This window comes from Heterodontus francisci, chromosome 1 (assembly GCF_036365525.1).
Source record: "Heterodontus francisci isolate sHetFra1 chromosome 1, sHetFra1.hap1, whole genome shotgun sequence".
Taxonomy (NCBI): Eukaryota; Metazoa; Chordata; class Chondrichthyes; order Heterodontiformes; family Heterodontidae; genus Heterodontus; species Heterodontus francisci.
Window position 1 is genome coordinate 83,834,631 of NC_090371.1, and position 15,647 is coordinate 83,850,277.

The 15,647-nt window shown below is 42.4% G+C and overlaps 1 protein-coding gene across 5 annotated transcripts in view; it reads left to right on the top strand.

The window, feature by feature from the left end:
* setbp1 (SET binding protein 1) overlaps positions 1 to 15,647 on the top strand; it is a 402,160-nt gene that overhangs the window by 273,183 nt on the left and 113,330 nt on the right. The gene's annotated exons all lie outside the window — the stretch shown is intronic.

Sequence of the window (15,647 nt, forward strand, 5' to 3'; positions counted from 1 at the left end):
CCCCTTCCTGAATGCTCCATTCCTCTGATTCTTGCCTTCGGCGTACTTGCTTCTCTCTTTATAATACTACTGGTAGCAGTGCTTTCAAACATTTTGATCTGATCATTTTGAGTTCTATACCTAAACCTCTCTGTCAGTGCAACTATATTTCCACCTTTAAGAAACTTCTGAAAAACATCTCTTGACTCTGCTGCCCGTATTTAACTTGCACCCAGTCCCATTTCCCTATCACCCCTGAGCTTGCTGACCTATACTGGCTCCAGGTTAAGCAATATCTTGATATTAAAATTCTCATCCTTGTTTCCAAATCTCTCCATGGCCTTTTGCATCCCCCCCCCCCCACCCCCCCATCTCTATAATCTCCTCCAGCCCCACAACCCTCCAAGATATCTGCATTCCTCTAATTCTGACCTCTTGTGCATCCCTGATTTTAATTGCTCCACCATTGTGCACCTTCAGTTTCCTAGGTCCCAGGCTCTGGAATACCCTTCCTCCACCTCGCTTTCCTCCTTTAAGATGCTCCTTAAACTCCACCTCTTTGACCAAGCTTTTTGTCACCTGACCTAATATATCTTTTTGTGGCTCCATGCCATATTTAGTTTTATAATGCTCCTGTCAAGCAACTTGGGACGTTTCATTATGTTACAGGCGCTATATAAATAGAAATTGTTGTTGTTGTAGCTTCTAGTCAATCCTCCTATAACTTTTCCTGGCTTCATATTCAATATTTCAGTCGTGTGCTGGGACTTTTTTTAAGTTAAAAGCCCTGCATAAATGGATATTGCTGTTGTCATTGTTACTGCAGAGCAATGAGAAGAGTAACATTCAGTGAGTGAACAAAGTCAGAATAGAGGAGGCCAGGTACAGTAATTAGTGCTATCTGTCTGTGCCCGTTTAACAGATATTGATAAGTAAAATAATATTTTTGACACCAGCAGTGTGCCTGAGGCAGAACTTTAAATTTTACTTTGGAAAAGACGACGACATGTTACACTTGAAAAAGACTAGGAACAGATGAAGTAGATTAACAGTCGAAAACCGTTCTGAAAAAGCTATTTTACTTAATGAAGGACTCATTGTTTTTAGTGAAAAACTTTTTCCACTTGAAGTAATTCTGTGATCTGCTGGGGTTCCTATTGCTTTAGAAATGGAAAAGCAAGTGCATTTTTATGTGTGCATTGTTTAAGTCCATATTGTTCCCTTTTATTTTCAAACTTCAAGGGAGCAATGTTAAAATGGGCCATGGACAGAAAAAGTGCTGGACAGTGGCAGCTTTTGCTTGACAAGCAGCAACTGTTTACACTTGCATTTGGGGTGAGGAAAACATACTTTTTGAGGTGGCACACACTGCATGTCACTGGAGTCATTAGCACTGCCTTTATCTATTCTTTTTCTTTTGGGCCTCCTTATCTCGAGAGACAATGGATACGCGCCTGGAGGTGGTCAGTGGTTTGTGAAGCAGCGCCTGGAGTGGCTATCTATATGGCTGTGATAAAAGCAGAACGTGTTGGAATCACTCAGCAGGTCAGCCAGCGTCTTTGGGAGAGAATAGGCAAGTTAATGTTTCAGGTGTAGGCCCTTCACATTTTCTCTACTATTTTGAAGCTGTCACCAGATTTTGTCAGCATTACAGTCATATGAAGGGAGTTTATGAGAATGTGTAGTTGAAGCGCCATTCAACATTCAACACATTCCCAGTAATGTTGCAGAACTCGACAAAATTATTGCTGCATGTTGGAACTATACATTTTCTCAAGGTAGATTAGTAAAATCGTAGTCCCTGGTTGCCCTTTTCTAACGATCAGGCTGGTGCCCTTTTATGACAGTTTCTTTTATAAGGGGACCTTCCATAATGATTTGAATTGCTTTTGAAAAAAACTTACAAAACTGCATCACTTTTCTTTATAAAACATTATTATTCCACTTTTATCAAAATGGATTAGGAAACTCATTGCCTTTACCTGTTAGTAGTTAAGATGCCCAAGCAAGACTTTAAATCGAGGCCAGAACATTACAGTCTATTTTGCATTCTGTTTTCTTTTTACTTTCTGCAGTTGGGAAGTTAAACATTAAAAGGTTATTGCTTCATACACTTTTTTCAAAGAAAGGTCACTTACACAAATGCCACTGGTACCCATTTGACAGCTGCTTTGTGTTGTTATACTTGAGTCTATAATAGTGCTTTGAATTTTCTGTTATCCCAATGAAAAAGTGGATCAAGTCATATTGTGTTGTGGCCTAGTTTTGTTCTTAATCGAGAGCCTCTGGTGGTTTTGAAACTGTTGTAAACAATGCATAATTAGGTCATTCATTCGCACTTGGTGTTCCACTGGCTTGAGGAACCAGTCTGACTGCAGCATCTTAAACTCTGAGTCACATGGGTGTCAGTCAGTGACTTTCTGGAGACCCCTGGGTACCAGTGCAGGTGTGAGCAGTCAAACAATTATACCTGCGGGAAAGAAAATCCACATTATTTTCGCTGTGGAATGGCGTCACTAAATTAGCATATAAATTAAGATTTGGTTTAAGATTTGATGAATCAGCAGCTTCTGAGGCTACAACAGGGAGCTGTAGCCACTTCCTGCCCATTAAATTACATAGTGGCTTTTGTATGCAGCTTCTTTTGTAAAAAAATAAGGGGAACTTTTGCATGGCTCCTGTCCTTTGCTCACATGAAGTACAGTGATTGAAAATACAGAACCCAAACTGAAAAGTGATAAAAAATTGACTTTTCCTTTATAAAAGTGGACAATGCTGCAAAATGGCTGCCAAAGGTCAAACTGTATATTCAAACTGTCTTACTGTCTGGTAAGGACAAAAGAATACATTCCAAGCTAAGACATGTCAATTATACTCATCCTGAACCCATCACAAGACATTTTTGAATTGAATGGGTTGTTCTGAAACAAAGAAGGTGTGAAATAGCTAGGCCATGTCAGTAACCATAGGGAGGGGGAATCTATGACTCCCAACAGAGGCAAGATGTGAGAGATTTTTGGCCTTTAAAAGTAGCTCTCTGGAGGGAGAGAGAGATCAAGACAAACATCACGAAAGCCTGTCCAGCTGGGAGAAATCCAGCAAAAGCCAAAGAAGGCGCTCTGCTGTGAATTCTATACTTCAACTTGTGCAGCAGAGAACTGAAAGTGATCCCTGTCTCCAGATTGAGTCTCAGCTACCAGAGAAATCTACAAATCCCAGGCCTGCAACTTTTAAAGATAAATTGTCCTCCAAGAACATACAACAGGTTTACCGTGGACCCCTAAAATCTACCTGACTTTGAACCTCTTACCCCTTTTCCCTCTATCTGTCTCGTTTGTGTGTGCGCGCACGAGTGAATGCATGTTTGGTTGTGACCATTTCATGAATGAATATCGCTCAATAAATAGTTAATTTGTTTTAAACCTGCACGAAAGCCTGTCTCTGTCTGTTTATTTGACAAGTAAAGGAAGCATTTGTAAGGGCTGCAAGGCTTGGAACAGATGAAACACTTGAGGAATATAAAGACAGTAGGAAGGAACTTAAGCAAGGAGTTAGGAGGGCTAAAAGGGGTCATGAAAAGTCATTGGCAAACAGGATTAAGGAAAATCCCAAGGCTTTTTATACATATATAAAGAGCAAGAGGGTAACCAGGGAAAAGGTTGGCCCACTCAAGGACAGAGATGGGAATCTATGCGTGGAGCCAGAGGAAATGGGTGAGGTGCTAAATGAGTACTTTGCATGAGTATTCACCAAGCAGAAGGACTTGGTGGATGATGAGCCTAGGGAAGGGAGTGTAGATAGTCTCAGTCATCTCATTATCAAAAAGGAGGAGGTGTTGGGTGTCTTGCAAAGCATTAAGGTAGATAAGTCCCCAGGGCCTGATGGGATCTACCCTAGGGTACTGAGGGAGGCAAGGGAAGAAATTGCTGGGGCCTTGACAGAAATCTTTGCATCCTCATTGGCTACAGGTGAGGTCCCAGAGGACTGGAGAATAGCCAATGTTGTTCCTTTGTTTAAGAAGGGTGGTAAGGATAATCCAGGAAATTACAGGCCGGTGAGCCTTACGTCAGTGGTAGGGAAACTATTAGAGAGGATTCTTCAGGACAGGATTTACTCCCATTTGGAAACAAACAAACTTATTAGCGAGAGACAGCATGGTTTTGTGAAGGGGAGGTCGTGTCTTACTAAGTTGATTGAGTTTTTTGAGGAAGTGACAAAGATGATTGATGAGGGAAGGGCGGTGGATGTTGTCTATATGGACTTTAGTAAAGCCTTTGACAAGGTCCCGCATGGCAGACTGGTGCAAAAGGTGAAGTCACACGGGATCAGAGGTGAGCTGACAAGATGGATACAGAACTGGCTCTGTCATAGAAGACAGAGGGTAACAGTGGATGGATGTTTTTCTGAATGGAGAGATGTGACTCGTGGTGTTCCGCAGGGATCAGTGCTGGGACCTTTGCTGTTTGTAGTATATATAAATGATTTGGAGGAAAATGTAGCTGGTCTGATTAGTAAGTTTGCGGACGACACAAAGGTAGGTGGAGTTGCAGATGATGATGAGGATTATCAGAGGATACAGCAGGATATAGATCGGTTGGAGACTTGGACGGAGAAATGGCAGATGGAGTTTAATCCGGACAAATGTGAGGTAATGCATTTTGGAAGGTCTAATGCAGGTGGGAGGTATACAGTAAATGGCAGAACCCTTAGGAGTATTGACAGGCAGAGAGATCTGGGTGTACAGGTCCACAGGTCACTGAAATTGGCAACGCAGGTGGATAAGGTAGTCAAGAAGGCATACGGCATGCTTGCCTTCATCGGTTGGGGCATAGAGTATAGAAATTGGCAAGTCATGTTGCAGCTGTACAGAACCGTAGTTAGGCCACATGTCGAATATTGCGTGCAATTCTGGACGCCACACTACCAGAAGGACGTGGAGGCTTTGGAGAGGGTACAGAGGAGGTTTACCAGGATGTTGCCTGGTCTGGAGGGCATTAGCTATGAGGAGAGGTTGGAAAAACTCGGATTGTTTTCACTGGAACGACGGAGGTGGAGGGGCGACATGATAGAGGTTTACAAATTTATTAGCGGCATGGACAGAGTGGATAGTCAGAAGCTTTTTCCCAGGGTGGAAGAGTCAGTTACTAGGGGACATAGGTTTAAGGTGAGAGGGGCAAAGTTTAGAGGGGATGTGCGAGGCAAGTTTTTTACACAGAGGGTGGTAAGTGCCTGGAACTTGCTGCCAGGGGAGGTGGTGGAAGCAGATACGATAGCGACGTTTAAGAGACATCTTGACAAATATATGAATAGGAAGGGAATAGAGGGATATGGGCCCCGGAAGTGCAGAAGGTGTTAGTTTCGGCAGGCATCAAGATCAGCGCAGGCTTGGAGGGCCGAATGGCCTGTTCCTGTGCTGTACTGTTCTTTGTTCTTTGTTAAAACACAAAGGGGTTAAACCCTAATAACAAAAACACTCACTGCGGTCAGGTGGGAGTTGAACAGTGGGAGCCACCCACACCCCTCACAACATGGCCATAACACCTGTTACATTAGTTAAATTAATCTAGTTTCATTTGGGAATGAAAATTAGGTTTTTTTTTTTAAATTAAAAGGTGGCATAGCACCATGCCAGATTGTACTCGGCCTTTAATTGTGCACATCAAATTCAGGTGTAAGAAATGCTGATCCATTCTATATCCTGCCAGTAATTTTCCTTTTAATGCATTAATATTTCCCAGTAACACCATTTTTCCCTCGTTCTGATGCTTGTGCCAAGGCTGAATTATTTGCAACCATCTTCAGCCAGAAGTGCCGAGTTGTTGCTCCATCTTGGCCTGCTCCTGAGGTCCCCAGCATCACAGATGCCAGTCTTCAGCCAATTTGCTTAACTCCACATGATATCAAGGAATGGCTGAAGGCATTGGATACTGCAAAGGCTATGGGCCCTGACAACATCCCGGCAATAGTACCAAAGACAAGAACTAGCCGCGCCCATAACCAAGCTGTTGCAGTACAGCTACAACACTGGCATCTACCCAGCAATGTGGAAAATTGCCCAGGTTTATGCTAACCACAAAAAGCAGGACAAATCCAATCTGGTCAATTACCGCCCCATCAGCCTCCCCTCGATCATCAGAAAAGCGATGGAAGGTGTCGGCGACAGTGCTATCAAGCAGCACTTGCTTAGCAGTAACCTGCTCACTGATGCTCAGTTTGGGTTTCAGCAGTACCACTCGGCTCCTGACCTCATTACAACCTTGGTCCAAACATGGACAAAAAAACTGAACACAATGGGAAGTGAGAGTGACTGCCCTTGACATCAAGACAGCATTTGACTGTGTGTGGCATCAAGGAGCCCATACAAAACGAGTCAATGGGAATCGGGGGGAAAACTCCCCACTGGTTGGAGTCATACCTAACACAAAGGAAGATGGTTGTGGTTGTTGGAGGCCAATCATCTCAGTCCCACGACATCGCTGCACAAGTTCTTTAGGGTAGTGGCCTAGGCCCAATCATCTTCAGCTGCTTCATCAATGACCTTCCCTCCATCATTAGGTCAGAAGTGGGGGTGTTCCCTAATGATTACACAATGTTCAGCACCATTCGCAACTCCTCAGATACTGAAAGAGCCCGTGTCTGTATGCAGCAAGACCTGGACAACATTCAGGCTTGGACTGATAAGTTGCAAGTAACATTCATGCCACACAAGTGCCAGACAAAACCATCTCCAACAAGAGAGAATCTAACCACCTCCCCTTGACATTCAACGGCATTACCATCACTGAACCCCCCACTATCAACATCCTGGGGGTTACCATTGGCCAGAAACTGAACTGGACCAGCCATCTAAACACTGGCTACAAGAGCAGGTCCGAGGCTGGGAATTCTGCGGCGAATAAATCATCTTCTGACTCCCCAAAGCCTGTCTACTATCTTCAAGGCACAAATCAGGATTGTGGTGCAATACTCTCCACTTAGCTGGTTGAGTGCAGCTCCAATAACACTCAAGCTGGACACCATCCAGGACAAAGCAGTCCACTCGATTGCCACCCCATCTTAAAGCACTGCAGTGCCCTGTTGGATAGCCTTATATGTGAGGTAAAGGTTTGCAAAGGAAACCGACCGAGCACGAATGCCCGACCCGGAAGTGCGACCTGACCTGAACTCGACACATGTCGTCTGGTCCCGTCGGGGTCGGATCGGGTAGCAGGCCTTTACCCATGTACTGATGTTGGGTTTCCTTTGCAGACGTTTACCTCATCTACCACCTTGAACATTCACTCCCTCCACCATTGATGCACAGTGGCAGCAGTATGTACCATATACAAGATGTACTGCAGCAACGCACCAAGGCTGCTTTGACAACACCTTCCAAACCCGTGACTTCGAAGGACAAGGGCAGCAGACACATGGGAACACCAGCACTTGCAAGTTCCCCTCCAAGTCGTACACCATCCTGACTTGGAATTATATCGCCGTTCCATCACTGTCGCTGGATCAAAATCCTGGAACTCTCTTCTGAATAGCACTGTGGGAGTACCTACAACAGTTGGACTGCAGCGGTGCAAGGTGGCCGCTTACTACCACCTTCTCGAGGGTAGTTAGGGATGGGCAATAAATGCTGGCTTTGCTCTTTAATTGCATTGACGCAAAGTACAAAGTGGCTTTTTGAACTAGTACATAATTTGTTGGCAGCAGTATCGAAAATGAAACCCGTATTTGTCTAAATGTGCAATAACTTGGAGTTTCGTTTTTTCAGCAAGCAGGACAGGTTTGAATGCAAACTGCTCTGCATCCTCCCCGGCTACTTTACTTTACCTTAAAAATAGGACAGCAGTATAAATAAAGCAGCTGGCTTGTCTACTAATTAACTTGATAGTTGTGTCCGAATGAGTCTTGTGATAAAAGATGAACAGTATTACGGTTTCAGATGTCATTTGTAATCAATGATTTGGAGACCCAAACCAGAGCTGGTGTAATTCAAAACACTCGACCACCGCAGATAGACTGTACAACCATACAGCTACATCACTGTGACCTTTGTGAGCATGCAGGCACTTTTATTGGCCTTATTACGGCTTTTCTGACAAGTTTTGCATTCTAAGTGTGAAGATTAAGGGGTAATGGGGGAGGAGTAGGGGAGCCAGAGTGCCACAGGAGCTTGTCGTATTCAGAAATAATGAGACGCAAATCTAATTTTCCCAGTTTCTCTGTGATTTCATCAGATTAAGAGTTCCACTGATTTTCAGGAACAGTCACTTGTTGTTGTTCTGTGTTTATTTTCTGAAGACAAGCACTAGGCTTAGGCCTAGTCACGTGGTTTTTGTTTCACTGTCTTTCCCTGCCCACTCCCCCACCTCCTCCATTGCCCTCAGTTTAGGCTGTGTCGCCATTGCAGGATGTTTCCAAATCAATTCATGGTATTTGCAGCTGTATCTGTGTCTTGAGATGCCTTGACATCATGACTCAAGAGAGACAACGTAAAAACAGTCATGGCTGAATCGGTGAAGTGCAGTTCACTCTACATGTTGACTGACTTCACATCCAATTACCTATCTTTATGTCAGTGAGAGGTCAGACTTTGATATTTGTCAACTAAGGTTTAATACAGCATTCTCCCGGCTGTCAGCAATCATTTAAGTAGCAGTTATAATTTCAGCAGCGACAGGTTGATAATTAAGATTGTTTTCGTACAAAAATGCAAATTAATAGTTTTAAAAATGTCACTTTTTGAAACTTTCAATCCAATATACTTTTTTCACGGAAAGCATTAACTGTATTTTGCATAAGTACTTAATCTACAGTTTGAATATTGGGACAAATATAAAATATTTTGAGCAATAAAGAGGCTGCTGCAAATCTAAAATAAAACAGAAATCCTGTAAATGCCCAGCAGGTCCATCAGCATCTGGAAAGAGCGAGACAGGTTTCCAGAGGCAGTCGTCAGCAAATATTTGAAAATCATTTAACTTATGGTATTTTTGATTGAAGATAGATGCCATACCATATGTATAAATCAATCAGTCAACTTGTTTTTAGCAAAAGGTATTGAAAGGGGGCTAGTTCCCCAGAGATGAGATGAGTGTTTTGCTGCAGACCAGGCTGCAGTCACTAATGTTATTAATTTTACAAATCAAATTCACTGATGGAAGGCTCTGAACATCTGACTGCTTTCAATTTGTCTCCACATGGAGAGCATGTTGTAATTAACCTAGAAGAACAATCAGCATTGTATGTTGTTTTAAGTTTTAAATTTATTAATATATGCAAATGAATAGAGCAATGGTTCAGATGTTTGAGAATCACAGCAGGAAGCAATTATAAACGCGCTAACCAGCGGCTTATCTCGATACATGTGGCTTCTTAATAAAGGATTTTGCTTGAGAAATAAACTGCTCAGATGGAAATGCGGCTGATTCATAAAATATAGTTTTAAAAAAATATGGAGAGTTTCATAGGAGTCAAATGCAAGCAGTTAGATGATACTGATATCCTGCTGTAACTGCATTTTGTACCTAGGCACCAAGTAACTCTGGTTTGGGCTTTCACCAGTTAGTGCCAACAGACAACTTGATCTGTATAAAATGCAAGCCAAAGATCCCTTGATGATCTTGCAGGTAAGACCATTGCCTGATGTGGTACTAAGCTGTTCAACTCAACATGTGTCCCACATTTGATCCTTGTCTCTCCTGCGTAAGCTGATCTGCAGTTAGCTTCACCGCCCGTGTTCGGAGAAAGAAAATCAGCTTTCGAACCTGATCACTATCTCGTGACTTGCAGAAAAGGCCAGCTGTGTTGATGTTTTGTATGAATTGGATTGGGCTCAACTTAGACATCATTTGGGATTGAAAAGTCTGCCAACTCTTATAGTTTAGCTTTACCATGAAGAGAGATATAGCAGACCAGAGGGAGAGACACTGCAGACCAGAGAGAAAGTGGTTGAGTGCATGTAGCATCTGTGAAACAGTGCACCTGTATGAGTCAACACCCTCAGGAAAGAAGATAAATTACGGGATAAAGTACAAGTAGTTTAATTCTAACTGTTGGTGGTGTTAGTAAAAGGGACAGGCAGGAGTATGTCACTGCCTGGCATAGTGTCAGGTACCACTGGAGTTCCAATGTTTTTGTGGTACTTGTGCCTCAAAGCAATAATGCTACTGGCCAGGGATTCGGTTTGACATTTGAAAATCATGTTCGACCAAACTAAAATCCACTTTTTGGGCAGTTTTAGAAAGGATAGGGCTCTGAATTACACTATTCAACAACGCTATGACATTATGACAAAAGATGCAGGGGGAATATGAGGAAGAACTTTTTTATGCAGTGGGTGGTAATGACCTGAAACTCACTGACCACAAGGGTGGTGGAAGCAGATACAATCAATGACTTGAAAAGGAAATTGACAGCTACTTGAAGGAAATAAACTTGCAGGGCTACAGGGATCGAGCAGGAGAGTGGGACCGCCTGGATTGCTCCATGGAGAGCCAGCAGGAACTTGATGGGCTGAATGGACTCCTCCTTTGCGGTATATGACTCTATGGCCAGGATTTTATCTGGGCGACATGGGTCACAGCCACCGGCTAAAGTGCCGGTGAGAGCCCTCTGTAACCTCCTGTAGCCAATTAGGCACTTAAGTGGACAATGGCGAGCCTTTCCCGGGATTAAGGACCACAGTGACGGAAGTCCCACCTGCTGAGAGGTGCTGTCCAATCAGAAGCTGGCAGTTCTTTAACTGAGCCTCCAAAGTTGCCTCGGGGGAGAGCATAAAATTCTGCCTCATGACTCTATTTGGGCCTTGAGTTTTTCGGCACAATTCCCCTGATATCAACGTTATCGATACCAAAGGCCATGGAATTTTAAGTGCATATTGTGTTTAGTGCAACTCACGTTTCTGTGATCATTTGCACTGGTTTTAGAAATATCAGGTTAGAAGTAGGCTCCATCTACAAAACTGACCAGGCACCCAAGGGTGAGTTTCTGCCAATTAGGCTCACCTGCAGACCTTCGAGGAGGCTCCAAAGTTAAGTTGGAAATTTTGGGTGCAACGATACTAATAGGTATGTTTTGAAAGGTTGTGATTTTTTAAAATTTACTCAGTAATTGACTACCCCAATCTAACTAGAAAATAGTTTTGTAAATTTTTAAAGTAATTTTCAGTAATTTTAAGGTGGATGACTCTCTGATGGTGGATTGACACTGTGATTTAAAATGCTTACTTTTTTGTGCACATTTTCAGCTTTGTTAATCAAACTTTGCTAAGTTAGCACTTTTAAATATATCAAAGAATATTTTGAAAGCAAATTATAAAAAAGATTTTAAAAAACTGCCTGATTCCTCTGGTGCATGGCAGATTTTATGTTCAATATGTAAATGAGTTTGAGCAGAAATTGAGGAGGTGGGGGAAACAGCTTTCAAAATGGGCACAATTTTGGCTATAATTTGTGCCGAATTGCTGATCGCACCTAGATTTTGCTCCAGACTTGAAATCTACACCAGGTACACTCCAGAGTGACACTGGTAATGTGAACAAGACTAGACTTCCAGTTCATTGTGCTTTTCAGTAACTTACGCAATCTATCTCTTCAATTTGAGGAGCAAATACTCTATCTCTTTACGACCGAGGCGGGAGGAACGCACTGTTAATTCAGTTCCACTTCTCCGCTGGTAACAATATATTATTGAAAATTTTCCATATAATCGATATGGTTAATCATATACTCTACCTTTCCCATAATAGAACAGACTAGCCAGCTTTCTTTACTGAACAACAAAATTATCAGTTCATTATAAAACAAGTCTTAACTAGTAATGAGGTAAAACATAAACATGCAGATCGAAATTTTAAAGTTCCAACATTAAATTTTAAAAGTCTCCTTTTTACCTTAGTCCTTTCACACGCGCACACACGCATCGAAAAAATAAAAAGGGATATTTGGATCAGAGCTCTGTTACAAAAGCATTTGGGTTAACTACTTGCTCGTTTTTTGAAGGAGATGAGATATGTTGTTCCAAACTGGCAAGCAGGTCACTAGAATCTTCAGAACAGCTCTTTTCAGGCAGCGTTGAGAATGATCTTTCTTCAAATACAGGAGATAAGATGAATTGACACAACAGACTTCTCAGAGCCTTTTAGGGAATTGCTGGAAAGCGAGCTGGGTACTGGTCTTCTATCCTTCCTTGACTTTTCTTCAGACTTGACTTTATCTCCGCTCACACCAAAAGGTAAAACATACACACTGACACACAACGAGAAAATCTGTCAGTTTTTTTCTGTCCTTCCATGTGCTCTCCTACTACTGGACTTGTCTAAATCAAACAGGCGCTTGTCATTTCTTTGCCCCTGTTTACCAGGGTTTCCGCTCCAAGCCTAAACCAAGACATGTGACAACCAGCAACGCTGTTGCCAAATTAGTTCTTTCAGTGCCCTCTTGATTAAAAAACATTTATTCAGCTTGACTATAAATTCCTGTAAAAATATTTCTAAACAGAACAGAATCACTTTCATAACAATAGTCTTATGCTTACCATGCTAGTTGTGTTGGATCAAATCTTCCATGGAGAATCTATACTGGTAGGGAAAAGAATACCATTCTGATTTCCTCATTGTATTTTCAACTGATCACTTTATCCAACTCTCAGTTTACATTCCTTTATGCATTAATCTTTCTCATCATTCCTCTCTGTGTAGCAAAAGAAAAGTTTGGTTGAAACACACTCAAGGAATAGTTATACTGTGTCAGTTTTGTTGAGCAGAGCTCTCCGTGCTCTAAATTGTGCATTTGCAGAGCTTTGCTTTGCCTGAACAAATAGCAGTATAACTTCACTCAGAATACTTGCAATGTGCTGTGGAGTATATTTTTAGACAGTCGTCTGCCATTTCATTTATTTTATTCTTAAATAATACATTAAAAATAATTTATTTTACAACATGTAAAGGAGGCCCAAAAGAAAGAAAGAAAAAAAAGAAACATTCAGGTAATCAGTCCATGAGATCCGCAGCAGGCTTTTAAAATCCCCTTTTTCAGCCAGTTTTTGAACCTATTCTACAGTGTTGACTTGATCTCTGCTTCAGTCACTACTCTGTGCATTCCACAGTCTCGTAATGCCCTGTAGAAATAAAAATGATTTTCCTGTGCTCTGTTCCAAGTCTTTTGCATTTAATTTTGGGCAGGATTTGGTTCGGCCCTTGGAGGCAGGCTCAGAGGTAGGGGTGGGGGCAAGCAAAATGGCAGGGGGCACCTTTCCCAATGTTGCCCAGGCCAATTGAGACCCTTAAGTGGCCAGTTAATGCCGTCTTCCTGTCTCCACCTCAATTTTATGAAAGGCGGAGGGGCCCGCTATCACAGGGAGATGCTGCCAAGTGAAGCCTGGCAGCCTCCTAGCTGAGTCGGGAATGGTGGGAGTGGGGGTGATGGGTGGAGGGGCGGAGGAGCAGTGTATTTCCTTTGGGGGCAATCCAGAGTACCCAGAGGCCTCCCCCTTCCGTGAAGACCCTCCACCACCCCCTCCACCACCCTCACCTGCCTGACTGGACACAGCGACCCCAACCCCACTCACCTTTCCCAAGGTCTCCGAACATCTTCGTACTGCGGATGCTGGAAATCTGAACCACAAACAGAAAGTGCTGGAAATACTCTGTGCTTCCCTACTTTGAAGTTGTGACAAGCATTAACAAAAGAAAAATTATACACCAATTAAACTGAACTTATGGTGGTGTTGGCGAGATCAATAGAAGTAATTGGAATGAGTCTATGGGGTGTCATAAAATGGTGAGGGAAGGCAGGGGTGTGGAGTGCCTGTTGCCTTCCCGATGCCATGGAATTTAACCAGGGGCGGGGCAGGTCAAGGTAGCCTGCCCATCCAGAGGCCAATTGAGGTCTTTAAGTGGCCACTTAAGGGCCTCTTCCCACCTCTGCTGGTATTTTGGAGAGGCCAATAAAAGCTGGTGGTCTCCCTGTGGGGGGATGCCCTCCTGATCCCATGGAGGGCTGTTCCTACTGAAAGACCCCCTCCCCCCGCCCTCATGACCAACCCATCCGCCCCCGTCACTGGGGCCTGCCTGACTGACCCCAGTGAGCCGCACAAACTCACATTGATTCTGGGGCCTCCTCCATGTTGACTGGTCCCTCTGATTGGCCAGCAGCTCTTGGAAGCAGGACCTCTGCCCTTAAAGGGACGGGAACCAGACTGCCATTGAATTTCATTGGGGTCTTCGAAAATGGCTGAGGCAGGGTTGCCGCCAGCTGTCCAGCCCGGCGTTGGGACCCCCACCACGAGGACAAAATCCAGCCTACATATTCAGAAATTTAAATGTAACAGAAGCCTGCATAGAAATGCTGACTGGTGGTTCGGCCACAATAGTACTATCTTAGGGAGTTAATCTCATTGACATCTTTAAAACATAGCTAGTTTGGGATGGCACTGGGAACTATCTACCCAACTTTTGCAAGTAATTTTAGACATAGTGTTAGAAATATAGTTATTCCTAAAAATGTAATATAGTGTGGTATTAAATAACTGTTTTCTTACAAATTTGATAAACTCCAGTAGTTTTAATCGTGGAGAATGTAAGAATTTGTCACTATGATATTTGAATGAAATTTAGGAAGAATACTTGCTCTAGACTTCTCTTTTTAGACCTTTGGATCTTTCTTTTGATTGGTAATATTTAGTCCTTTATACAGTTATTGTACCTGCTAAAGAGATGATAATTTTGGACATAATTTTTTTATCATGGGATGTCTTGTATTTGCATGTAGTTACAGCCTTCATTTTTATTAAAATTGTATAGTTGCACCAAATTTTTAGACTCCATGCATAGTGACACAAACATATCATTTTTATTTAAACTGCAACTAGAATCCAAAAGAATTTTAATAATTTTAAACACCTTATTTTGTTGGATACTTCATCTAGGATATGGTAAATCCAGAGTTAGAATTAGCTGCATATGTCAAGGGCATAATTGATATTGCATGTAGATGTATAAAATGGTTCAAAGCTATCTAAACTGGACAACCTATTAATATACACCAAAGAAAGCTGGTGCAGTACCAATTTTCTGCTAAAATATATTACCTTTAAGCATTAAAGTCTATTTATAAAGTGCACTGCAGACATTGAGTAGCAGAGAATCCATAGTGTGCCAACTGTTTTGAGTTTGAGCTAGAAGTCTGAATGGAGCCCCAGACCTAACACTGTGTATTGCTACATTTTGCAAAGTTATTCCATGACCTATTCAGGCAGCACATTTTGGCAGTTAAATTGGACACACCGTATCAATGTCATCAGTGGTTTTTATGCTATATTTCAAATGGTAGTCTTGCACCAAGAATCTTTCCTGTCAATAACACAGCAAATTAATATTTTGGACAGTTTCCTGATTTTTTTTGATACCAGGAAATGTAGAAATATTTTGGACATGTTTTGTGCACCATTTTGTTTTTGGTTATTTGTTTTCTTCCTTTGGAGTCTTCCCCATATTGTAAGCCAAATGTAGTCAAGAAGACTGACTGGAGGCCTGTGCCCAGGCCATTATTAATGCCAATTCATGATCTTGCATTAGAAAATGTGTAAGAATAATTATGGATGACCTAGTCTTTTCATTTACCTGTCCTGTAAACATGGTAGTGCCAGCTGCTTCTCTGTACAAACAGGACTGAGCTTGA